Genomic DNA, 24,677 nt, shown 5'->3' with positions numbered 1-24,677 from the left:
TTAGGACACTGATCTGGGGTGTTAGTTTTCTAGTATAAACTTCCATTTGTTCTGCTTTCTGGGGTTTGTTTCATTCCATGTATACTATACGCTGCCCCCGTGAGTGTAGTCAGGTGGGCTGATGGCATCAACAGAACTACCTTGGAAGCATGACATCTATTTAAACGCCAGGGTTAATAATATAGAAATACATATATATATGTATATATAAAGGTTTTTTAGAGCCATGTGGAAAATGACTACTCAAATATGTTTTGCTATTTGTTTTTTTGGAGGAAAGACGTCTTGAAAGCATTCACACAGGGCTTCGATTCTCAGTCCCTCGTGCCTCGTGTGCAGGATAGCACAGCGATGCATAGGGCTGTGTAACAGCTTAGACGTTTCTGAACAAGGATTCTGAAGGGTTTAAAGCACCGAATGAGGTGAAGCAGATAAATAAGTAAATAGAAACCTCCACAGCTTTCTGCTGCTAGTGACTTGCTGCTAGTGGTTCGTAGCTACGTAGCTTGCTATTAAGGAAAACGAAAACACCACAACAAAACCAGATTCCTTCTTTTAAGTAGAGTCGGTCCGAGTTTAAGGGTCTCGCGGCAACATTTTCAAAGCGCTCGTCAGCCTCAGGAGAGCACTGCTAGCAGCCTGAGTCGGCAAGCGGGACTGCACAGCTGAACCTGAGCGCGGTTGTTCCTCCAAGCGGAGATGTGACGGGGCTGCTCCTCAGCACGGGGACGGGAGCGCGTCCCCGCGGACTGCAGCTGAGAGCCGTAGGCTGCAGCCCAGCCTGCCGGGCGCCCTTCCCGCTCTTGCAGCGGCTTCCCTCCTTCGAGAACCGTTTGCTCGGTGACCGGGATTTAAAGTTTCCTCCTCACCGCCTGACAGCTCCGCGCTGCCGTGACTTGACACTTGCACGCGAGACACGGAAGAGGGAAGCAGCGTGTAGGAGTTGGGGAGTTAGTCGGTCTCCGAGCTGGTCGCAGCTGCTTGCTTCAGACACAGCACAGCCCCACGGCAGAGTCGTGCTTGCGGCAACTTACGCGTCGCCTCATAAACTACAGCAGAAGTTGCTCGGAAGTGTGAGCACGTGCTCGGAGTTATCCGTGTGCCCCAACGCACCGCCTGTGCGGCTAAGAGCCCTACCTGCCGCGTTCTCACGCAGCTGTAATGCAGCCGCGATGCTACCCGGCTACGGGGGAGCTCCTGCATCCCTACCTCCCTCCTTCCTCACCGCTAAGTCCATCCCTTGTCCGCCTGCTCCGCGGCACTCGAGCTGCGCCAGGTCGCGGGGAAATAGGATGCTCCGCCGGCAATCCCGGTGTAGCCTAGGGACTCTCACCCTTTTCCCTCGACGCCCTTCGGTAAGCAGGGTCCCCGCAGGCCGTCCCCGCCTGCCCGCCCGCTCTTACCTGCCGCTCCCGGAGCCGCAAGGGAAGCGCCGGCTATGCGGGGCCGTGCGGGCTGCGCGCCTCCCGCCGCCGCTCCGCCGGCAGCACTGCGGGACGGGCGCCGGGCGGCCCGAGCCTAGGCGGCATGACGTCATGGCCGCGCCATATAAGGCGCCGCGCCGTGAGCGGGCTCGTGGCGGCGCGGCGCTGCGGGGAGCCGTGACCCCCTCCGTGCCCCCGGCCGTGCCCGCCGGGTCGTGGCCCGGGGACCGCGGGGACGGTGCGGGCTGCGGCAGGTCGCTTCTCACACGGGCGGTCGAGCTGCTGGCTGATCGGCTGTAACGCTTTGCAGTTAGGCTAAAACTTGAGAAAAGAGGGGCTATGTTATATCCGAGCGCATCTCCCTTGGTAACTTGTCCCGAAGGAGTTGGTTGGGTTTTGTTTTTGTTTTTGGTAATAATTTGTTATTTTTCTCTCGCTTTCTTCTTACCACGCCAAAAAAGCGTGAGTTCAGCTCAGTTCCTCAGAGGGCGATAGGAACTTCAGCCTCTTTTTTTCTCCCCCCCCCCCCCCCCCCCTTCTCCTGTAAAGAGTCGGGGTCTGCGGAGGATAGTATTTTATTTCCTGGTGATGTAACTACCAAACAATTCTCCCTGTGATGATGGGAAGGCCAGATGAAATCTCTCTCTTTTTTTTTTTCACTTCTTTTTTTTTTTTTCTCCTCGGTGTTTTTCCTGCTGAGCCCTTTCCTTCTCACATGTTTGTGTTCCAGCTAACACAATTAAGCGGCCCGACCGGCTATTTTTAGTAAGGTCTCAGAGAAATGAGTCGTTCGCTGTAATATGGAGGAGAAAGGCAGAAGGCCAAAAAGAAGGATTTCGGTTGAGGAGCTCAAGGCGTATCTCTTGTCTTGCCCGTCCTTCAGCGTACGCCCTGAATAAACACGGAGGGTGCAAGGAAGAAACACCCGAAATGACATTAAGATCTGTTGTGGAAATTCCACTAAGCCACTGAAATAAACTCTTCTGGTGCTGATGAGTAAATTGGGCCATGCAGAGGGCATTCCGTGCTGTTCTGTGCAGCTCCGTTAAGGTTAGATGTCCCCACACTTCACTTTGAACATTTGGATTTTACTCTTCGGATGAACTTTGGTATGACCTACTCATCGTATGACCTACTTAGCCCAATCCCCACCATGCCCACCAAGCACGTCCCTCAGTGCCACATGTACACAGCTCTTGAACACCTCCAGGGACGGTGACTCCACCACCTCCCTATGCAGTCTGTGCCACTGCCTCAGTACATAATGCAGTCCATTTATTTGGGGGCGCTGTCCACGTGTTCGAAGACAAACGATGATTAAAATGTTGGTATTTCATTAAAAAGAAAGATATCTCCTTGCTACTTGCACATACTTACCCTGAGTGTAGTCTTAAAAATGCATTTGTTTTTCAGGTGGGATTTTTTAGCACCATGCCTGAATAAGCTAGTGCTTATTCAGAAGCGTGTTGCTTGTGTGCATGGAGGATACTGCTGTCCCCTTGTAAGCCCTTGGGGAAGTTCAGGCTGGTGTGATCAAAACCTTCCAAATCTCTTTAATAGTGAGATACCTCTGTATTGATCCTTCAAAAATTGATTTTAGAGATAACAACGTATTACATGAAGATACCAATGGACAGATGGGGATAATGTTTTATTTTGTATTTTAAGAAGATTTAGTTACCGAATCCAAGCAAAAAAGAGCCCGTCCTCTAGCTAGATCTGGGCTGTACAGATGCTTGGCTAAAGTTCTTGAGAACTACTATTTTGTATGGTTTATTTTTCTTAAAAGTACTGTACAGATGTGGTGTTTGCATTACACAGCAGCTCATCGAGGTGATCTCGGTATGAGGAACATGGAGTTGGTTTCATATTCAGCTACATACTCTCCTGTTGGAACTCTGCAGTTATCTGGAAGAACAGGACAGCTGCAGGTGCAGGGCCTGTCACAGAGTGGGCTGTGGGGAGTGCTGTGTCCAATTAAGGTTGCAGGGGGGGAATCAGGTAAGTAGGGGTCTTCCATGTGTAACATATCTGTTAAAGGTAGCTAGGAGCTAAATTTGTATGCATACTTCTAAATGTGTGTTTGTCTGTGTACCCGTACAGGTAGTTAGAGTGAAAAATATTTTTATTTTTTATTTAATGATTTTTTCTTCCCTTCTCTATTTTTTTTCCACCTGCATCTTCCCCTTTACCTGCACATCCCCTGTCTCTTTGGTCTTCATTGTATGAAAATTTTCTGCATATTCGTCCTGACACATGAAAGAGTTATTCTAGCCTAGGAACAGCTTTGAAGAAGAGTTCCCAAAAGCGAGTAAACAAAAGAGCATCCTTATGTTCCAGTTCTGTTTTAGAGTTGCTAGGAACGCAGGTCAGATAGTGCTGGTGATAAATGTAGTGACAGTCTGGGGGCAGGCTAGAGCAGGGAACAGGGAATGCAAATCCTCCTGTTGGTAAGTCTGCGTTTACATCTGGGAATGGCTGAAGTATGAACTTCAAGTTTCTTAATTAGTTTTCCTCTGTGATACAAAAGTACACATCTGTGACCTTCTGCAAAACTGCTTTGTCAAAGAGCATCAGCTGAGTGTGCAATGACCTGACTTCCTTCTCTTGTATTGTCTCCACTTCATAAAAGACAGACTACAGCACTGTTTCAAGCACTGTTAAGGAGATGCATGATTAAAAATTCCAGCTCTTGGATTCCTGTAACATAAAAAACTTGTATTAGAGGCTGAGAGGCTTTCCTTTACTGCCTTCTCACAGTGTCTTCCACTATCTCTAGGTGCAGATCTGGCCCTGATGAAGTTCACTGGAGGGGAAAAATGCCTTTGTTACTTTCCATTGCTCCTTGTGAACCAGTTTGGTTTCCTTAGTTACTAGTCAGAGTTGTTCAGAACTGGTGTATTTGCAGGTACTGTGACAGCAAAAGAAACTGGATCTGTAGAAATTAAGGATGAAACAAAAACCTTATTCGTTGCATTCCCTGACAACGTGGGGCTGCTCCCTGCAGCCTGTTTGCAATATCTTCTTTCTAGTCTCTCTTCTCTCTCTGCTTATCGTTCTGTTTTATTATTTGCACCCACGCTGTCTTAGGATTCGACTTGAAAAATTTGAAGCTGGAAAGATGGCAGGTTAGCAGGCAGGGAAGAGATGGTGCAAGTAAGCTAAATGACTGTGAGGCTCTTGTTTAGACTCTATCTTAAAATATCTCATTTCCTCACTCTATTTCCATTGTTAGAACTATTTCTCCTTCCCATAGTAGCTGATAGCAGCCATTCCAGTGTCCTTAAACCCATAACCTATCTATTGCAGCATTTGACCCCCCTCCTGTAGCCATTTTGTATCTAAGATAAATAAAGGAAATTAGAACTTGGGCCTCGGTTCAACAAAGCACTTAAACATAGGCCTGTGTATTTTTGTTGAAAAAAATAAGGACTTCAGCATAAGCCTGACTTTAATGATATATTGAAATTCTTGGCTGGATTGGGCTCTTAGTCACGTTTCCTCCATGAAGATATTGCTGAAGCTCAGTCTTCAAAGTTCTCTGTGGGATCTAAATCTTTAGGTTACTTTCATATTCCAAAAATAGCCATCTACAGAGGTACAAATACTGTCAAGGTATTTGTTAGGATTCTACGTTACTTAAAACTGTTTGCTTTTTTGGATGGAGTTCTGCTTAAGCTTTGCAAGGGATACTGGAGTACTGAAATGCATACAGTATTGACAAGTCTAATTTAGTGGGTTGTATAAATGGGATCTGATGTTTAATGTTTTAATGGCTCATGTGATTTCAAGGATGTTTACCCAATGTATACTCAGCCTTTTCTCTGAAGTCTTTGGGAGTTTTACCACTAAGTCAGTGGAAGAGGGCTCACTTTCTGAACGTTTTCCTGGATTGATAACATCTTTTTAAATTTTTCTGTTCAATTTGTTTTCATTACTTTCCCTGGCATTGTGGTTGACAATCTCTTAGATTTCATCAGTAAAGACTGTTTTAACGTTTAATATCCCACTGCATGTATTATTTTCTGAATATCATGGGAAGAAATATGACGGCCATTGTGGCTAAATGATAGTCTGAAATGCAGGGACTATTGATAAATTGCATGTGGAAGGCAAGGGGGAGAAGCAAGGGAAAGTTCTAAAGATAACATTCTTAAGATTCATGTGTCCTGACTACGGACTGTGGACGGAAAGAGATTCATATCTTCATTACTGTGTGTTTTTAATTTTTTTGGCAGCAGGAAGAAATATTTTCCCAAACTCCCCTATTGTTTGCAGATTCCATTATTCTCCCAATTTTGTCAGATACAAACAAAATTCCTAGCCAAGTATTAGGGATAATTTGATCCCTTTTTGTTGGGCTCTGCCATGAGAAGTGTATGACTGCATCTTTTCATGTCATTACTAATGACTTTTCTCCTATGAGGAACTGGCAAACGTTCCATGTCTTTTTGTGAGATGGAGTCCTGTTGTATATAGGGCCAAGATAAATTTTTATGAAAAAGGCATTTTTGTGTGGGACAGAGCTCACCATGAACAAACTCGAACTGAATTTAATTTGTATGCCTTCTCGTATAAATCTTACGTGGCCAAGTAAATTTTCTGCATAATCAATGGAGATAACTTTTTATGGTCTATGAGAACTCTACATGACAGTGTGTTTTACCAAGCAGTTTGGGCTCAGACATTTTTATTAGTGTTGTTCTGCGTTGATTTTTTTTGTATTATTATTTTTGTTCTGCAAATATGCCTGTGTGTTCAGGCTGTTTCTGGAAGCATGGCAGCCATTTCACTATTAATGCGGTAGTACAAGGAAGTTGTAATCATGGGAAGACTATTGTCCTGATTGGAGGGAGCTAAATTATGTACATGCAAGCATGTTTGGAAGTAGAACATATTTTCAGTATCTTCCTTTAGTCATTAGAACCCAGCAAAGAAATAAGCGACGCTATAAACTCAACTGCCTACTTTTCTACCTCCGTGTCCTTTTAAATGCAGTCAAAGCAGCAGATCTTCATGGAAATGGTGACTGAAACATTTTAAGCTTCAAATCAGACTCTGCCTGAATCCGTGTCTCAGGATTCTTTTTTTCTGTGTGTTAACCTAAGCTGTGAGTCCAGTCGTTATCTTAAATGGAGCGAATCTTTCTGAGCAGTTGGCCTAACTTGCTGCATAGGCATGACCTAAGCATGGTGTCAGTGATGGTTGCTCCTTTCAAGGCTTTGATGCAGTTGAAGCAAAGAAGTAGATCAAGTTATCCCTTTAGTTCCTCCCTATCACTGAACTTCTCTTCACTAGTGCTTTCCCTTTGTGTCTGTTGTTCCTTTACTTGTTACTGAGTGATGCTGATCCACAGGTGCCTTGGACTGCTAAAAATACATCTTAAAACGTTTTCCTTATTCTCTGAAATTTCAGTTGTCATGCAGTAGGCTTTAAGTTATTGGCGATTCAAGGAATCTGTACTGAAATAACACAGAGGCAAGTGTATCCCATGCAGGGTGCTTTAGATTGTGGATTCTCGGGGATGTAGTGTACCTTGAAAAATTTTGATCCCTTTGGGATTCAGAATTGCGGAGCTATCTGATAGATTAATGGTTTAAAAATGTGACTTTGTCGTGTGGTTCAATTCTGTAGTCTGGAAAAGCATTTAGAGAGTTTCTTGATCTCCTCGCATGTTGTCTCGTGTAGTTCTTTGTGTTAGTATTGCCCACAGCAGGTACTGTTCAAGGAGTCTCTTGGGCACGGGGAAATGTATTTAGCAGACTCTGACTCTCCATAGCTTTAGAGTCTGCAACAAAAATTTTGCAAAACCCTTGAGTGAGGAAGGAGAATAAATGCAAAAAGGTATTAATTTGGCTTTTTTTGTTGTTGTTTTTATGACAGCCTGCGAGAAAGATGTCAACATTAAGACCTATTACCTTAAACTCAGCAATGCTGAATTTGTGCCTGTATCTGGGAACATTTTTATTGATCTCATGTCTTTGGAAGTTGTGTCAACAGGACGGACTGTTACTAAGAAGGTCATTCAGGAGATGAAGTAAATGCTTGAATAACCCACAGATTGCTTCATTCTTGAATGCTGTACTAAAGCACAAAGAAGTGACTTAAGGCAATTCTATTTTAGCGCCTGAAGCAAAGACAAAAAATTATTGTTAGTCTCTACAATTCTGTGCTCTTTTAACAGTCTTCCCTGCAACCTTCCCCGTGCTTTATGGTCTCCTTTATCTTGTGTTGTTTTGGTTGTTCTGTTGGTTGTTTTTTTGTTTGTTTGTTTGTTTGTTTTGGTTGTTCGGTAGCTTATTTTTAATCTATTTTTATACAATTAGCTATTTTTTAGTTTTGTGTAAGGGCAAAGTTTCTTTTCCTTTGAGTCTTGTTTTCCCATGATAACTTGGTTGGAAGCATTCTCTCAGGGCATTGTTTCTGTTTGTTCTAACCATTGAACTCAGAAGCTTACTACACAAAGATCAGTATTGATTAGATGAATTAGTTAGAATTCAGAAAAGGTTGTGTGTATGTTGTGTGTGTGATCATGTGATGTGCTGTGTAAAACTGATTAAAGGTAGAGATGCATTGGATTCCCTCATGTAGTCATGCAGTTTCATATAAAAGAGGCCCGAAGTGAGTCCTTTTGCTACCAAATCCATTGTTACATTCAGTAATTGTTAAGCAAGCTGACTTCTTAAATGAACGCTTAATTTCAAGTTGTAATCTTCCTTATCCTTTTAACGTAAGTTGTTTTTCCCAGTGAGGGTGATAGAATGGAATAGTACAGGCTTTAGTGCTCTCAGGTGATCCTTGAAATACAAAGATTTGAGCATGGTAAATTTATTAATCTTTTTTCTTTCCCCGTCCAAAAATAAATACATAAATGTATGTATAGGTAAATATATATGCATAACTCTAGCCAGTAGCAAGGTCAGCAGGAGGAAATCGGTTCTAGTTACTGTAATACAGTGCTTATGATACTGCTTGCAACCTTTTTGTGAAAAGATGACAACATTTATGAGTTACTTAAACTTTCAAAGCAATACCTAAAGAAGTGTCTGGATTCCGCATATGAGGAACAGAGGCCTAGAACTGGCAATTGCAACAGAACATGTATTTTCCAAATTCCTAAGATATGTTGTGTTGGTTAAATAAGACCCAGTCGTGGATGACCTGATAAAACTTGATTAAAGTTGGCTTTTCCTAAGATGTCTGCATTTGTGATGCTTGAATTTTTTTGTTCTTTGATGCATTTTTGTTTTACCCTGATCATCTGGTTTTATTTATTTCAGAATCCCCATAGTAGATGAGCAAAGGCTATTCTTATGTCGAAAAAAAATCAGTCTTTTTGATATTGCTGCTGAGTAAAGAGGAGAATACGTGCATCCAACTCTACTGAAATAGAAGGGATTATTTTACTAGAAGTCTAAATTGTGTCCAGAGTGACATAAGGTTATAGAGAGCTTGACAAGAATAAACACTTTATTTGGGAGTTATAAAAATGTCTTTGACCTTGGAGCTGGAGTATGTACGTGGAGTCTTAACTTGTAGCTATCCACGTGTATCTAAATCAGTGCAAGTCATGCCTGAATGCTGCTATGTATAGTTTGCTCAGTGGTCAATGCGGTGAGTGAGCAGAGTTCTTGGAGCAGTTTTGGTGGGATAGAAACCTGTGTAGCAGAAACATGCATACCTCAGAGGCTTGTTGAAACCCTTATTGGTGGTTTTGCTTGGGTAGAGCAAGGTCTGAGTGGGAGTGAAATCTGAAATCCCTCCTGACCTTTAGGGAATTGCTCTGAAAAGTTTGCCTGTGCAAATGTACACAAAATAATTGTAGATACTGCAGAGCTTTTATGGGTGACGGTTGCAAAGGCTGTTGATTTATTCAGTGTGTTATTCTTTAGAAATGTGCCTGAGAGCTGTTTATGATACTCCTAGCTTTAAATGCCATACCACTATGTTTTCCACATGTATTGATGTCAGAATTTGGATCGTTTAAATGAATTTTTACCATTATTTTTGCTTCAGTATTGTGGGAAATGGTTTCTTGGAAGCATCTTCTCTATCTTAGGTATATCATAAAAGCAGGAAAGCTATCCATTTTTGGCAGTGAATTCCTACAGGCTTCAGGGAATAGCATTAATAACTTAAGTAATACAAAAGGAAGACGGAAATCATGTTTGAGGATCCTTTTACAAGTATAGTAATTTATTTGTTTTAAGAGCTGCAGGAGAAACAGGTAGGCACAACCATCCTGTTATTTTTATTTTTTTAACTGTTTCACCAGATGTTAATATGAATTTTGCTCTTCTCCTCTTGTGCTGTTCTGTGCTCATCTCAGATTTTTAAGGGCATGCAGGAGCCAAAAGCTGTAAAAGAGGCAAGCACTTTCAGGTGGAATTCTAGTCTGCCTGTGTGATATTGAAGAAATTCAGTGAGTAGGTTATTGGAAGGTGTGGGAGGGACCATGCGAAGATACTGATGCCCACTAAAGTGACTGGAAATAAATGATTGAAACACTTTTAGCATTTGTACTTGAATGAAGGGAGGCTTGTGATCAAACTTGGGTTCCTTTAGGAATGTCACTGGGAAAGAGAAGAGTTCCAGAATAACAGTGGTCCTCAGAGAGTCTCAAATTCCATTCAGCCTTAATCTGAGTTGAGAAAGGATTTTACTGTGGTGATACTAGAACTTTGTTTTTCACTGTGTGATTCTTCTAGTAGATGTCAGAATGTTTTAATTCTTGTAAGCTTTTTTCTTTCCTTTTTTTTTTTTCCAGTACTTTTTCATTGTCCTGCAAGAGTAGCTTATACATATAAAGCCACAGTCTTTTGAAAACTATGTGCACATGTGTTCTTAAGACGTTCATAAGCTCTTGCTGTTTCTGCTTTGATGGACAATGAATATACTGTGTATGTGTTCTCTTCAACATTTGAATGTAAACCCGAAGTAAAAACATCTTCCTGTCTCTTAAATTATATGTATGTTGATGTAAGTTGCATTTCCACATAAAACTTGTGTCTTAAAAATTGCACAAATTCTTAATGTGTTCTTTTGACAACTTCCTTCTAATTCTTAAAATTATCTATACGATGTGTTTTTCACATTGATTCATAAATGCAAGTTGACAGAGGGTTATTATTTTTACTCTATTTTTTGAGAACCCATTAACTTCAAATGGGGGAGTTTTGTAACTAATTCTGAAGAAAATCATAATTCTGGTTTGATATCAAAGCCTTTAAGAGCTAAAGAGGCAAAGCAATCAAAAAGGGAAAGAACTCCTGATGTTGAATAGTTCAGACTGAAATGTACCCTGGCTTTTGAAATGTGTGGTTGTTACTGGACATGCTTATATGTTTCATTACAGTGCAGTCACTTCCAGAGTAACATTACATCATCTTATGTGCAAAGTCACTATGCTATAGTTGTCTTTACATCCAAAAGAGCTCTCAAGTGGGATATCAAATTATAAAGCATTACGTAATCAGAACAATGCCCTTATTGGTTGATTGTACCCTTAGGGTGGGATGCTGAATGGTAGTTGCATATGGAAGACGTAATCTTTCAAAATTAACCATTTCCTAACCATCCTATCTACAGCTGTGGTGTTAAACAATTGAGTGGAGATAGAATTAACGTGGGAAGGGTGTAACTGAAGAAAACAAGATTTTAAAATTGATAAAGGGTTTACTTTAGTTTTGTAAACAAACAGAGCCAGAAGAGTTTTACAGACATGTTTATAGACCAGTTTGCTGAAATTTCATGTGGTGTAATCCTGTTGTTAATGAATTCAAAGGAGGCAGACCAATTTCCACTAAGTCTGTAGTTTTGATTTATTGGAAGATGATCCTCTTAAAAATGTTGGAAAGAAACTCTTTGGTTATGGGATATTAAATTTGTCTTTCAAAGCTAATTTAAGCTCTTTTTAGAATTATCCACTTCTTGAGGACCATATGTGCAAAATTACTGCTGTATGTCTGGCAACTTTAGTGAGCCTAGTCTAGAACTGATCTGGTTTTAGTAAGATTGCATAGAGGGTTTATAGCCCTCAAGGTATATATGAAAGTGATACAGAGTTTGGTCTTTTATTGCTTGTCTTGACATTTTGTGTGATCTAAGTCTAGTTTTAATGAAGCTGGACTCCATAGATCTTAGCTTAAATAAAATAAACAGGTAGGTCCTTGCTTGATGGATAATGAGACTGCATTTAAAAACATATATATATATATATATATAAGTAAGTAACACTTAAAATCCAAACCTTGCTGTTATGATGATCTACAGAAGATTTCCTGTGTTGTCGTAACATACTTTTTATGTATGCTTTAAGGGTAAAATTGCACCAAACTTTCAAAGTAAGACTGCTCAACAGCCTTTGGACATGTTTATCTTTTAGACCATGGACTGTTTTTCAGTGAAAACTCCAGCTCAACCCAAGGCTAGGAATTTTACTCATCTCTTCCAACCTGTTTTGCTCCCATACTGAATTAAGCACCACAGTGAGTCATCCATTAATATTGACTTTCCTTCTGAGATAAATAGGCTAAAGTTAATGACAGCTTTTTGTTCATGTGCCTTTCCCAGTGTGTCTTCGGAAATATTAAATTTGATTTGGTAATTTCGTAAAGTCCCCCAGTTCTTGTCTAGATCTATCCCAGATGGTCAATGCTCCCACAAGATTTCTAAACAAGATCCTGATTTTGAAAGTATAGGCCTCAAAATATTCGTCTTGGTACTTCAAAGACGACTGGGACATGTGTGTACAATAACAATTACGTTTAAAAAACAGGTAAAAAAACCCCAGCTATTTCCAAGAGAAGTCACTTAGTGACAAAACGCAGTGCAAAAGCAAACTGTGTTGGATAGTTTCTATTCTTAGCACCAGTACATTTTTGATTTTGTAAGGAAGATGTTAATCACTTTAAAAAAAAAAATACTGGGTTTCATGTAATGCATCTTCATTGGTTTCATTATGTTCCTGAGAATTTAAATGGAGAAAAGGTAATTCTTCATGCTCTGATCATGTAGTTTTCTAGCACTAAATTTGTGGCTCCAGTTTCCTTTGAAAACTGTCTGTATGTCCTCATATACAGGAAACAAAACAAAACAAAACAAAACAAACAATCTCAGACCAACTCAAGCCAAAAAGCCCACCATGATGTAGAAATACAAAGTGGCATTTTTTATGCTGATACTCATTATAAGAGCATCAGATAAGAGAATAGTGAAGGTATTAGTTTTCAGTAGAATTCATTTTAGTTTGATAACACTTCTTGGAATCATAGAATCACAGAATGGCTTGGGCTGGAGCGCACCTTAACGCCTATCCAGTTCCAACCCCATGCACCTTGGCCATAAATGTCTCTATGGATGGGGCATCTACAACTCCTCTGGACAGCCTTTTCCAGCACCTCACCACCCTCTGAGTGAAAAATGTCACCCTAACATCTAAATCTCCCCTCTTTTAATTTAAAACCATTTCCCCGTGTTCTCTCACTATCAGATCATGTAAAAAGTTGGTCTCCCTCCTGATTATAAGCTCCTTTTAAATACTGGAAGGCTGCAAGGATGTCTCCCTGGAGCCTTATCTCCTCCAAGCTGAACAAGCCCAGTTCCCTCAACCTTTTCACATCAGAGGGGTGCTCCAGGCCTCTGATCATCTTAGTGGCCCTCCTCTGGACCCTCTCCTTTTATGTCATGAAGAGTTTTTTGGGGGTAGATAAGTTCTCTTGAAACTACCCAAGACATGTTACTTTTGTGCTGTGTTTGTCACTGAGCAGCTCCTGGAAACACTTGGTTATTTTTTAACATGCTTTTGAAAACGTTTCCTGATGGATGAACTTCCGGTAACCCTTCTTTAATGTTAGCAAGGTTGAAAGGTAGCTGCTGGCATCCATTTTAGCAGGTAGTTTTTTTCTATTCAGTTATTAGAATGCTTGAGATAATCTGTCCCCATGGGCAGTTGTTCAGCCAGATTTTCAAGGTGCCAGAATAACCACCCTCAGGAGAAGGGATTCTTGAACACTGGGGGATTCTTTAGCATTTAAACCATGAAGCGGACTTGCTTTTTTTTGTTGTTTTTGCCTCCTATTTTTTTCCTACATTGACCTTTTACTGGATTTCTTTTCCACTTTGAAGAATTATGTTCATGACTTTATCTTTTTGTGGTCTTTTCTTGAGGAGAAAAACAAGAGCATAGGTACAGCTGTGCATGTTTTTAGAGGTCCACTGCTCTGAAATTGTGAAGTGCACATCTAGGCTGACCCCGGGGAAGTAGGAGTTCCAGGGACAGAGCTTGCAAACCACTGGTAAACTGAGCAATGAGTATACAGGAAAAGAATGTTGGATCACCAGTGTTGATGCTTGGGTAAGCAATTCACAAAAGAATCCTCCATCTGGAAACTGAAAGGAGAAAAAGTTTATTTAAGGTGGCCTTAAAAAAAAATACTTCTCCAGTGCATGGCTACAGCTATATATTTTGTAGCATGACTCATGGATGGCTTTATAGTTACACATCTCCTTGCATAGGAGGAATAAACTTTGGAGAAGAGGAAGTTAAGAGAAAACAGAAGTGTGAATAACTGCTAATGGTGCTCTCTCTGGCTCCATTCAGTCTGCCATTTCATCATACATGAAGGGGGTAATTCAGAGATTCCTTTCTTGGCACATAAGTGGCAACATATGTTTGAAACAGTGAGTGGAAACTGTAGGAAAAAAATGACAGGCATATGGCAATAGGAAGGCAAGGGAAAATTTGTTGCCCTAATGTTAGCCACATAATTGGTACACTTAACTTCTGAGGGACTGATTTATTTAAAGACAAAAATGCATGCTCCGTTTATTCAGGTTTTCTGTGTGTAGCCCATATCTTACAGTTCTTTCATAATGTCTGTCCAGAGAGCTCTCCAAGGGAATGGAAGGTGATGTGCGAGATACAGAGCGTCTTTGCCAAGGAATAGAGGGAAAATCTGGATGCAAAACACAATCCTGCCTTCAAACATATTCTCATTTTTAAAGGAGGAAAAAATGAAAACCTCATATATTTTCATATTGTTTACTCTTTTTTTTTTTCTTTCTTCTTTTACCACATTAAGTTAGCAAGAATGTTTATGGCTTAATGCAACTTAAGATTTACTACTTACTGAAAAGAAGAGCTGTCCTGGAAACTGGCATCACCCAAAATAGCGTTTCCAGTGTGAAGTACATGCTGAGGTAACCCGCTAACTTTAGTCAAAGGAGCATTGCTAGCCTGAGCACACATCTGTGTACAATTGTAAGCAAAATGCAGCCTCCCCAACTGTATGTGGCGTGCAGGAAATGTGCAGCTCTTTCTGTTTTGGTTAATTTTGTGTATTGAGTTAGATAATCAAGTGCAAGTGAGAGCATCCTTGAGAGGGTCAAAATCAAAACTGGTCTTGAAAGCCTTATGCTGACATATAAAATAAGTGTTCAGGGACATAGTTTGGCCTGCAACTGAAAACTCTTCTGTCGAGAGAATATTTTCTCAAAAAAGAAAAGGAGAGGAGAGGAGAGGAGAGGAGAGGAGAGGAGAGGAGAGGAGAGGAGAGGAGAGGAGAGGAGAGGAGAGGAGAGGAGAGGAGAGGAGAGGAGAGGAGAGGAGAGGAGAGGAGAGGAGAGGAGAGGAGAGGAGAGGAGAGGAGAGAAAAAAAGAAAAAAAAGAAAAGAGAAGAAGAGAAGAGAAGAGAAGAAAAGAAAAGAAAAGAAAAGAAAAGAAAAGAAAAGAAAAGAAAAGAAAAGAAAAGAAAAGAAAAGAAAAGAAAAGAAAAGAAAAGAAAAGAGAAGAAAAGAAAAGAAAAGAAAAGAAAAGAAAAGAAAAGAAAAGAAAAGAAAAGAAAAGAAAAGAAAAGAAAAGAAAAGAAAAGAAAGAGAAGAAAAGAAAAGAAAAGAAAAGAAAAGAAAAAGGTTAGGAGGAGGACAGCAGTGGGTTTTCTTTCTACTGAAAAATGATGGGGCAAACCTGATGAGAATGCCCCTCACCGTATTTGCCTTTGAGAATATGGCCTCTGTCCTTCTCAAAGGTGCCTTTGGAAAGCTGTAACTGAGCAACTGAATGCAAATCAATCCATTGTGTTATGGCTTGTGCTCCTCAGAGATCTTAAACCCTTCCATAGAAAAGGAAAATGGACTCAGTGACACTTTGATTTGTTCACTCTTCTTTGTGACCTCTTCTGGCTCTGGGGTTTGATGGTCTAGTGGTTTCATTTTGAAATGTTGAGTCCTACGTGATTATAAAGTTCATTTATGAGGTGGTTGTGTTAGAGCAGCAGATGAGCCAGGGTGAAGGATGGAGGCTCTATCGTTTCCCCTTGGACTGGGAATGGAGAAGAAGAGTAGCGCACAGTATTTAAGAACAGATAAACAACTAACTATAGATTTTTTCTAACAGCTCCCTAATTAGTACTCTGTGTTAGCAGCTAACACCCCGAGGACTTGAGAAATCTGAGCTGTGGGTTTCTTTTGTTTCTTTACCAGAGTAAATGACATCACAACAAATACTATAGTGAAAAAGAATGAAAACAAATGTTGTGAAAGGAAACCAATTTACGTTATTTTTGTTGTCACCCATTCTAACTAAGCACTGGGAAAATATATCTGGTATTTGTAGGAATCTGTGGAGCTGGTTAGGTTTTTAAATATACTTCTGTATTACTTATTTTACTGCATTCAATTGTCCCCTAGTTGGGTTTTTTTGGTAAGTCGACTTTGGTGAAGTCAGTTACACATGCACACAGAATCCTGAAAGTCACTATGTGGACTGGAGCAATGTGGGTCAAATAGGATAAAGGCTTAGAGCTCTGATCCCTGATTAAGAGTCAGTTTTGTGGAGTGCATTTAAGGAAATTCTGTCCTTCTGGTGTTCTGTTTGGGTTTCAGTTGATGAGAAAATTATTGTGAAGGAGATAGTTTTTTTAATCAGTGTTTTGAGCTCTTCCACTAACTGGCTGTTGCATGGGCCTGACTTACTCTTATGACTTGCCTTGGGTGACGCAGAGCTTTTTGCTTCAGTGTATTTGTTAAAATTATATCAATCAATATCCACTGTCAGGTGACAGAAGAGAGTTAACTGACAGCATTTACATCATGGTATTCCACAACCATGAAACTGTGACATTTTTATGGTGTGAGAAACTCCGCCTGATTTGTATAGCCTTTTTAAGCACGAGGGTTGCAGCTTGTCTGCGTGCCACGGCTGGCAACAGTCCTGCAGAAGAGCACATTTCAAACAGACGTGCAGGCTGCCTGCTGGGCATGGAGAACATGTGCACGTGTCTCCATTTCTTGTGTAATGCTAACGTTTTCAGCACAAATGAACTCATCCCTTTTCTTTCTTCCTTCCTTTTCTCATGTCCAGTGCTGACTCTACCGCTCCCTGTTATCTCTGTCCCCATTCAAAGGATGCTGGATGAGAGCTAGCTACTGCTGCAGCTCCTTCCTGATTGAAGACTAAAATGCCTGAAAGGTCTTTTATGCTACCAGAAGTCTTGCTTTTTTTCTACTGAAGCAACATATACTTCTCAAGATCAACTGAACTTTAGGAACTTGTTCTTTCCATAAGACCTGGCAATTAGTTGCCCTATAAACAGTTCTTTTTTATGAGCTACTGTCTGCTTAAAACACATCGTCAGAGCTTTGATGCATGCATGTGTGCAGCTCTTAAGTTCTGAAAACATGCCCAATTTCCATCTACTTTGTAGAGAATTCAGGTAGATAATCATGTCAAGTATCAGTGGGCTGCTGGTCATGTTCAAGATCTGCAAATGCATCAGTCTTTGAGAAGGTTTTCACCAAGCATGCTCTTCAGAACTAATTCAAGAGCTGCTTTGAGTATCTGTGGCAAGAGTTGGACATTGGGTTTGGAAGGGGCATATTTTCCATTGCCTGAATTAAAACCCATCTAATACTCCATTTTCAGTAGTCTGCTGTATTTTTAGACTCAACTATTGGTGTAGACAGAACTGAACTTCATTATATTCTGTCATATTTGTTTGGCTTGCCATCATGGCTTTGGGAGAAACGCCTTTTGATCCCGGTCTACCTTTGACTTCTTGATGCTAGAATTACAGAGCATTGATCAGAAGTCTGTTTCCTCCAGCTACAGACATTGTACCTGCTGCTCTGAAACCCCATTCAGTTTGCCACCCAGGATGTGAAACTGAGTTGTCTCATCTTGCATCTCTCTTTAGCTTCTTTATCAAAACCTTGTTCTTCATTCACTTAAGGTATCTTTCCATGGGATGCGGGAAGATGTCTGAAGTTCTAACATTGTATGGATGACCATTACTACTACTACTACCACTACTGAGTGGCGCAACTTATCAATGCAGGGCTGCCTTCTCTCTGTCATAGCTGTGCTGTTACACAGCAGTGGGTACTGGTTATAATGAGGCTTTGGAAATCACTACCATATTTGGATACAGGCCGAGAAAGTTCTTTAAACTGAGACTTTTAACCTGGGTACATATAAGCTTCTTTGGGCTATAGAACCCTTGAAATAATTTCCTCCTTTTGTCCAGCGTCACCAGAGTAATTTTTTCAGGATTTGATGTAGTCTGTGTTGATTTGTTCCACTGGGATGAGTTTCTGCTGTGGGTCTTGGGGTTCAGTTTCCTTGTTTACTTCCCCAGCCTGCCCACGTTGCTGTTGTTCTTGTAGATTCTTTTGTATGTTGTAATTCTGCTCAGAGATAATTAAGCATTGCATACTCTTGGAAAACTAACAGACAGCAAATCTAATGCTTTTAGGACTTTATTGCAAATGATGATGTAAAGTTTGTAAATATTATAAGAAAAGGATGTAACATGATTAGAATAGAGATCCTCTGTAAATATTTGTTTTTTAAAGCCTAGAATGTCATCTGATGCTACTTTATACTGTTTCCTTTTAAGGAAACTGTTTGTATGTTTTTAAATGATGTAAAATCCTATGATAGTAGCTAATTAGTGTGGATAAATTAAAGTGTATTGAAAAAACTTCCATGTAGACTAATGAATAAAATATTTCCATAATGTAAATGGATGACAGTAATTGAAATATGGACACCTTTTGAGATTATGGTCACCATGTCAGGGTTTTTACATTTATGGTTGAATATGTTATTTTCTCCTTTCGTGGAATAAACGTTGCAAATTCCTTTCCCCTTGTTCCCTTCCCCTCTGAGGAAGCCAAAACATCCTAGTTTTATTTTTACACATTTGTTTATCTACGTTTAGGGTACCGCCAAGCACAGTCATTGTCATTTCATCATGACTTGGTAGTAGGGGATAAGATTGTCTAAACTAAGTTTTACAAAATCTACTTTAATCTTTCCTAGTTTGTTTGTTTGTTTGTTTTCTAAATGATAGGTAGAGAATTTCTGGCTTCTCAGAATGTTGCTAAAGAAACTGCAAATGGAGGTGTGTGATGTAATTTTGTTTTTGAGAGAAATGCAATACAGATTGCTGTGTGCTACTGTTTACAGAGGCTGCAGCTTTCCTTACTTGACAGACATATTTGGAGATGAAGTTTCATTGGATTCTTTTTCCTACAGTAAGAATTCCTGTTGATCAAACATCAAAATATAAAAGTTTCAAGCTCGTGCAATTTGACTCACTTTAGGTAACCTGCAGCAATGCTAAATGTCACAACACAAAAAACAGCTGAGGAGTGTAGCCTAACCTTTTCTGCATGTAATCCTGGGTGGATTTTGTTGATTCTGTGAAAGACAAACTATAAACACATAGCTTAGCAAAATCTAATCTTGTTTAATCTGCACAATCACTTCTACAGATTTCTAAATTATATTCCAAATTAGAAATGCAATCATAAGAAATGATTGGTCAAACTTTCTCATATCCTTTATGAGAGGGGCAAGCATTGTACGGCACAAGTACCCAAAGCTGGCATGGAGCCCTCGCTGTCTCGCTGCTCCTGCCATTTCAGTCAGTTCTTAGGCAGTGCATTGCCAGTACTGCGTGTAAGAACTACAGACAAACTACAAGCTTGCAGGGTATGTATTTTATACACCATAATCTGTAATGCTGTGCCAGACCTCATCCCACGTTTGTGCATTTAAGGATAACTTGAGGTTTTAGTTGATAACTGCCTTTTCCCGATTTCTTTTTCCAAAACCTCATTTTAGATCAGGAGAGCCATTTTGTGATGCATGGGTTGGGCACAGCTTGCCAGAACACATCGCCAGGCTTTTTTCCATTCACCATCTTTCCCTAGGGCTCTTCCATCCCTTGAACAAAACTTGTAGTTGGAGGCCATGAGGCCTTTTGTGCCCTCTATTTAACCGGTGGCTGAGATGCTGGCAGAGTTGCAACTGAGCAGATCCCATGTCAAAGATGAGAAATGGTGTGGCATGTGCACACATTTAAGGTGGAACTAGTGTGAATGGGCTGTCTCAAGGATGAGAACAGCCATGCGGTGCTGTAGGGTCAATCCATCAGCCTGTGCACCTTTCCTCTGCACAACTGGTAAAATGCTGTTTTGAGAAGCATCAGTATTGTTTCCTCCTTACAGCTTGTGTAGTGTCCTGAATTTCTTAAGATACACAGTAAAAGAAAACTGTGTGCAATGAGCAGTCACGTTATATTCTAAAATATTGGTCCTGAATAAATCTTAAAACTAATGATATCCATTGAAATCAGAGCCTTCGTATTGCTATGTTAGGGCACTTTGTCAAACAGACTGTGAGGACTCTTTAACAGTGAATGACCTAGGATGCCCAGCAAACCAAACTGCAGGGTAAGCAGAGGCAGGATAATTTCTTTGGTGATAATGTCTCATTTTGATTTCTAATAAGTGATACATTTGATCTCAGAAAAATCTTTTTCCTTTCTTTTTCTTGCTTGTCCCCGAATCCTCAAAAATTACAGTAACTGTTAACAATTTCAATGCTCTTGTTTTGCATGTAAAGGCTCAGTAGATCTTCCTTAATTCTTAGGTTCAGAAACTTCAGGTGGAAGTGAGTATCACGATCTGTTTATCAATAACAGAAACAAAAAACTTTTGGATATAATTTTAGTTCTGGAGTTAACATGTTTCTTTGTCAGTAGAAGCCCTCTTTTCTCTTATAATAACAGATAAACTGAAGAGCAGTTCCTGAGCAGCCTTCCCTATATTCAGCATGCATTATGTGTGTGATGCATTTGATGATGCTCTCTCTTCATATATAAAACAAGGAATCCAGTAGAAAGAGTAGATGGGAGAATGAATGCGTAAATATGTGTAGAAATTTTACTGAACATGAAAATTTCAGTTTGAAGATGGAATGTTAATAAAGAACATCAGATGTTCAAAACAATAAAATATATCTTAACGTACATATGTGCAAAAATGTATGCATGTATGTATGCATGTGCATGTGTGTATGTATACAGACTTTCGGTCATCTAATGCATTAATGTCAAATTCCCAAAAAGGTGGTGATGAAAAAGGACTGTTTTAGCTCATGTCAAGACAATATGCTTTAGTAATTTCACCATCCCTTGAGAGCTTATTAAACACTAAAGAAAATGCCTCAGAATGTAACTGATTGAGTGTTTTAAATTATTCACTTTTGGTTGGCTCATGGCCAGCTTCTCATTGCAATGGGTTGTGGCAAACAAGACCTGTAATTTACACTGACAATGATAATGCACAGTTTATTCTGCGAGCTTCTCAGCTTAGAGTTTTTATAAACATTCAAACAAAGCTCAGGTTCTTAATGTAGATACATTTTATAACTCTAAACCTAGTCAAACAGTTAAAATTGAAACAGTTATTGTATTTTTTCTTCTTTCCACAATACAGTGCTGATGTTTTTCCTTTCCTTTGCTGATAAATAGGAATACACAACTTGAATATAGAGAAGAGGCAGCACTAGCCTAAGAAGCTTTTTTTTTCACTCTCACATTTCCTTTTTAACTCTGTGGCTTTAGCACCAATTTCCTAACCATCTTATCCTCTACTGCCAAATGTGTCCTTGTGAGACTTGACAACACTCCCATACATTGTGTATCTGCTAGCCAAGTTCCACTTGCTCCACATGCAGAGTGCAGAACAGAAGTTACTGGGCTTCTATAAAATCTGTACTTTCCAGATATTTCTGGGATTTTTTTTTCTTTTTCCATCTCCTGAATTTTTCTTCAAAAGATGGTTCTTCTTTCTTAAGAACTGAAATGAGAGATGTAATTGTCTAAACAGAGGTAGAACAGAAAGAAATCTGAGCAGGCTACAGAAGTATATCAGGGATTTCCTAGATTAAGTCAAAGGAGTATAATTTGATCATACAACTTTATATACGTGAATTCTTTTCACACATGGATTTCATAGCACTTCATAGATGCTTGAGGTCTAGACATAACTAAGAGTGTGAACTGTGTCGTAGATTTTATTACGTTAGATCCAGTAGTAGGCACCTTGGAGGGTTGTTGTTTTTTTTTTTAAACACACTATTCTGGGCCTTGGAAAGCAAGTCTTATGGTGACATGGCATCCCAGAAAGAATTGAGTCAGACAACAGGGCTCATTTCTGAAAGAACTTCATAAACACTTGGACCAAAGAACATGGCACTGAGTAGGTATGTCATATCCCCTATCATGCACCAGCCTCTATCTAGAAACATACACGTAACACCGTATTTGTGAACATAAACCCCCTGCAGAAAAAAAGAAAGAGAAGCAAATGCACAATGTGAGCTGTTAAACTGAGAAAGTGAGGTGTTGCTTCCTAGATGCCAGGCAGGATTAAATTAAAAGTTGCCTCGTGAGCCAGCTGTAGAGATTGAGGGGAAGGTAAATTTAAGAAGAATTAGACTTGAAGAGAAGATGAAAGACACAACAGACACGAACCTGCTAAGCTGGGTCAGATTCAGTGGTCTGTGCTGGTACATGAGGGAAAGGTCTAAGATAGTGTGCTGTTGATGACTGTACTATAAATGCAATTAATAGCCCCGTGAAGATTTGTCTTTCAAATTGCCTATGAAAACAAATGTCACAGAAAGCAGTAGTGAACCTGTCATCTTAACAGCTGCCACTTCTGGAATGGGATTTTACTCCACATGAAGACACCTCTTCAGTCAACCGTTCAGGCCATCATGACCGTCATGGGAATCCATGGGCAGCAATGGGAGCTCAGCTGCCTCCCTCAGAGCAGAGACATATGAATGTAGTCACTCCTTATATGTGACTTTAGATGTTTTCTTCTGTAAGCTGTTTATAAGCTTTTAGTTGTTTTCATCTATAGATTAAATCACACTTTTAATGTCAAACGTGAAACAAAGTTTACATTTTGTTTCTGAATACATTTTCTCCAGGTTAAGTAATCTTACTATAACATGAGGTTATATAACCATAAGATATTATGAGTACCTCGTATAAATGGAGAAATAGGAACATTATCTGAACAGAAAGTGAAGGTTAGGATTCTTTTGGATACAGCCAAATATATGTTTTGTCAGAAAGACTGCAAAAATAACACTTTTGGGACCAGATGACAAGAACCAAAAAAGAAAAGACATATAATTATTTTAATATTAAGAACTGAAGTACTTGAGGTCAAATTGGATTGGATGTGGATGCTGGATGTGGCTCTGAGCAGCCTGGTCTAGTGGTTGGTGACCCTGCACATGGCAGGAGTGTTGAAACTAGATGATCTTTGAGGTCCTTTTCAACCCAGGCCATTCTATGATTCTGTGATGATTCTATGAAATTGATCAAATAGAAAAAGCCTATTTAAAAAACAAGGAAACCAATATGCAGTGCTTTCAGAAGAACATCTATCTAATGTGTTTTTCATGAGCTGCAGTGCACTGCTGTGTGCACTCTCTTGTTTTGTGTATTCATCCCGAATGCAATCACAATGAGTAAGACATGGCACCAGTAGTGATGCAGGTGTTGACATCGTTCTGTTTTATACTTGACAAGAAGTGCTTGCATTAAATAAGGAAGCACAATGATTTTTTTAGTGTTGTACATTAAATGTTCAGCTTTCTTTTTCCAACTGTAATTATACCAGCTGAATAAACAAGATAACATGAGAAGTTTCTTAAAGCAAAGATCTGGAAGCTGTGAGGAAATGCTACGGTATTCACATGATTCAGGATTTTTTTTTCCTACATTCATGGTTTCATTATCTTCTTGTGTTGGAATCCAAGTCCTCCTATGTCATCATTACTGAAAGTATTACAGTGTCTTAAAAACTCATTATGCACATTTTGTGCACTGGGGTCAAACTGGTATCTTGCTTAATGTCCTGGGCACTAAAGGATGATCGTTGTCAGGAGCCCAGCAGGCATTTCATAGTTTAGACATCTCTGCTTCTTTCTTACATTTCTTCTGAAATTTGCTGATGGGTGACAAAATAGAATGACGGTGGAGAGGCACACAGCCATAAGAAACTTGATTTTAAAATTGGCCTATGTAAACATCTATTTCAAACAATTGCGAGCAGCTGGTCAGACCCTTGAATTTTGTTTTTAGGCATGTCAGAGTGTGAGTGCTTGAAAAGCATATTTATACTGGGATAGGGATGAATGAACTGCTGTGAGCTCAGTTAGTCTTGCTTCATTTGCAGATACCAGTGTTAATGGGGGGACAGAAGGGCAAAGCATTACTCAATTCAAGGATTGATGAGGATGGAGAACAGACTATTGGCACATGATCCTGCTTTGCTCTCAGCTGGCTGGAATTTTTTTGTATTTGCCTGATACCTGTTAGCTCTATTCTTTAATTTCCTTTAATTGTCAAATCAAATGAATAAGTCTTCAGTTCTACTTGTGTTATTCCTAGAATCTCCAATTAAAAATGAATACTGTCTCCCATTTCTCTGGCTTTTCTAGGGAAGGAGTTAGCCATCAGCTAATAGCTCACCATTCTTCATGCAAACTCTGTAATACCATTCAGTCCTGATAAGGCATTAGGAAGCTTACTGCTTTGTGTTTGCACAAATGAGATTTAAAACTTTTCCTATTGCCAGTTCAGCTTTAGCTTGCTTTGCGAACTCATACTCCATAAAGAGACTCATGTGAATGCTTTCTTCATTTCACCCTGTTTACGATGGTGGACAGTGATAGGACAAGGGGGAATGGTCTTAAACTGAGACAGGGGAGGTTTAGGTTAGATATTAGGAGGAAGTCTTTCACACAGAGGGTGGTGACGCACTGGAACAGGTTGCCCAGGGAGGTTGTGGATGCCCCATCCCTGGAGGCATTCAAGGCCAGGCTGGATGTGGCTCTGGGCAGCCTGGTCTGGTGGTTGGCGACCCTGCACATAGCAGGGG

The 24,677-nt window shown here is 40.0% G+C and overlaps 2 protein-coding genes across 12 annotated transcripts in view; one reads left to right on the top strand and one right to left on the bottom strand.

Moving 5' to 3' along the window:
• CMSS1 (cms1 ribosomal small subunit homolog (yeast)) overlaps positions 1 to 24,677 on the top strand; it is a 226,694-nt gene that overhangs the window by 33,846 nt on the left and 168,171 nt on the right. The window lies entirely within an intron of this gene.
• FILIP1L (filamin A interacting protein 1 like) overlaps positions 1 to 24,677 on the bottom strand; it is a 197,196-nt gene that overhangs the window by 32,152 nt on the left and 140,367 nt on the right. For 2 of the 10 annotated variants that reach the window (XM_004938245.5, XM_040649450.2), the window contains exon 1: positions 1,404 to 1,488. The exons of 7 other annotated variants lie outside the window; for them this stretch is intronic. The gene's annotated coding sequence lies outside the window, so the exon portion shown is untranslated. Of the gene's footprint in view, positions 1 to 1,225; positions 1,489 to 24,677 lie in introns of those variants that run through there. One more of the 10 variants, XM_025143898.3, reaches the window with a different exon arrangement.

This window comes from Gallus gallus, chromosome 1, assembly GCF_016699485.2.
Source record: "Gallus gallus isolate bGalGal1 chromosome 1, bGalGal1.mat.broiler.GRCg7b, whole genome shotgun sequence".
NCBI lineage: Eukaryota > Metazoa > Chordata > Aves > Galliformes > Phasianidae > Gallus > Gallus gallus.
Note: the sequence above shows the minus strand (reverse complement) of the source record. Positions and strands in the feature narration are given on the sequence as shown.